The sequence below is a fragment of the Otolemur garnettii genome, unplaced genomic scaffold, assembly GCF_000181295.1.
Source record: "Otolemur garnettii isolate 467f Iridium unplaced genomic scaffold, OtoGar3 scaffold00178, whole genome shotgun sequence".
Classification (NCBI taxonomy): Eukaryota; Metazoa; Chordata; class Mammalia; order Primates; family Galagidae; genus Otolemur; species Otolemur garnettii.
In genome coordinates, this window is record NW_003852573.1 from 2374094 (window position 1) to 2376752 (window position 2659).

Here is a 2659-nt window from a genome sequence, read left to right on the forward strand (position 1 = left end):
AAAAAAAAAAGAAAAGAAAAAGGATTGTCTCTTTGGAAGCAGAAAGTCCTTGCATTTCATCTCCAACACAGGCTAGGAGTTAAAAGGCAGATTTTACCTTTTTATGTATGGCTCATATCACTTTGCTGCTGTTTATCACAGATTCTTCCTACCTTAGACCGAGGGTGCCTCAGGCAAAGCACCCAGCCATCAGGCATGGAGTCGCTACTCAGCGAGTGGTTGCTGGTGGAATTCTGCTCATTACAGTACTTAATAAAAAGGGACACACCTCATCTAAAAGGCCAGTAACTTGGCAGGCAGATGTATTATCATGTCACAGTGAGTGAACCCCCGGTGCTTTTTTATCGCAGAAAGGGGTAAAGCAAATGGAATCTACCACACAGTGTAAAATGTGAAGGCAATCACTGGTCACCTCCGTGCCTTCTGCTTCTCATATTTCAGTGACCTAAAGGCACACATACTTCAGAACTACAGTGGACACCTACTACAGTGGGTTACCACTCAGTTGCTTTTTCCTGGGGCTGATTCACCCTCCCCTGCCCCTTCTGGCTCCAAGCTGTCATGTTTATGCTGTGATCTGCCCAGATTGGCTCAACCAAATTCCCTCTCCTAGGAATTTGGAACTTTTGATACAGAGACACAAAGAAAGGGCCTCGTTTGGGGAGGCAGGCCCATTGGTAGCCCCCTGGAAGGAAGTCCCCACTCCTTGCTGCCACAGCCCCCTAGATCAGCCCCAGTAATTGTCATTCCAGTACAACGTAAAAGACAAATGCTCCAGGAAATAACTAGATGCTCTAGTAAAACTCTCTCGCGCTCTCTCATGCACTCAGAAAGCTTCCTTTTCCTAAGGAATAAATATACAGAATTTATAAGCGAGTTAGTATTTTTCCCTATTGCTCTCTGATCTTCTGTGTTGTCATGACATTTGCGTTTTATTTCATATTTCAGACATTTCTAGAAGCCTGTGTGTGGGCCCATGGCAGGTGAGAATGTGTCTTACTCACCTTTGTAGAACATTTCCCACCAGCCTGACCCATCTCTGACCTCCACAGGCACTGGAAATAGCTTGATTAGCTAACCTGATAAAAATAGTTAATTTGCATGTTTCTCTGGGGCAAACAATATTAAATAGATTTTCAAATTTATTCATCTATCTTGCCTTGTTATCCATATATTATGTTATGGTTTAGGAAATAGGCAGCCAATAGGTAAATGCTTGTGCTTAAAAAAAAAAAAAAGTAGAGAGGGAAAGTCCTGTGGAATGTTTCTCATTTCTTCCTTAGCTGACTCCTCCCCCTTACCCTTCTGTGGTGCTTTGTCCTCAGCCTTCACTGCCTAATGTCCTTGACTCTGCATGGCAGGTACTATGAGTTGTGTCTTAGAGTCAGGGGCTGCCTGGATGCATTGCATTCTTTCTTGGGTAAATGGGTAAGTGTTATTTCATCCTCATAGCTCACAGCAACCTCAAACTCTTGGGCTCAAGTGATCCTCTTGCCTTGGCCTCCTGAGTGGCTGGAACTAAGGGCACCACCACAATGCCCGGCTAGTTTTTTGTCTATCTTTAGTAGATATGAGATCTTGTTCTTGCTTAGGTTGGACTCAAACTTGTGAGCTCAAGCACTCCTCCTGCCTCGGCCTCCTAGCGTGCTAGGATTACAGGTGTGAGCCACTGCATCCTGCTCACTGAACTTATTTTTGATTTTTAATAGGGCAGGGCTATCCTACCAAGCTTTAGAACCAGAAAAGGACATGTAGAATTGAGAGGCTGTGGGAAGAGACAGGAACCAGCTAGGGTAAGAAACCTGGAGCTAAAACAGTGCAACCCTAAGCAGACCTTTTGTAGAGTCCTTTGGCAAGTGCTTAGGGCTGAGCAGCCTGTTTGGTGCAGAGGCCTGTCATAGTGGTCTGTTGATCCCTGAATTCGCCAACTACAAGCATTGCTAGAGGCCTGGGTGATGGCTGTGGTGAGATGAGGACAGGGCCAGCCTCTGGAGGCATGCTCTGACTGGCAGTCGGGGCCTCCTCTGTGTCTACTGGCGTCCCCTGGCCAAGGTCCTCCTCCCTGCCCTCTGGCTGCCTCTTTACCAAGGACATCTCTAAGAGGGAAGGGTAACATGACGTGCCTAGCCATGATCCTTTCTCATGGCTAGCAACTCAGTTGTAGGAGACCCTGTGGGCTAAGAGGGGGTCCAGTCAGTCAGCTGTGGGGTAGAGGGCCTAAAATGTTATTTTAGTTCAGATACCTGGGTACATCACTACATTTTTAAAAAGCTGTTCTTGGCCATTTGTATTTTTCCTTTTGTAGATGTTCTGTGTCCTCAAGTCCATTTTTTTCTGTTGGTTTCCTGGTCTTTTTTTTTAATGATTTGTATTTTTATTTTGAGGCAGGGTCTTGCTCTGCCACCCCAGCTAAAGTGCAATGACATCTGCACAGCTCACTGCAGCCTAAAATTCATGTGCTCAAGAGATGAGTAGCTCCGACTACAGGCATGTACCACATCCGGATAATTTGGGTATTTTTCCTAGAGACAGGGTCTTGTTTTGCCCAGGCTGATCTTGAACTCAATCCTCCTGCCTCAGCCTCCCAATGGATTATAGGTGTGAGCCACAATGCCCAGCCATTAATGATTTTCAAACAACTTTGTGTATATATATATAT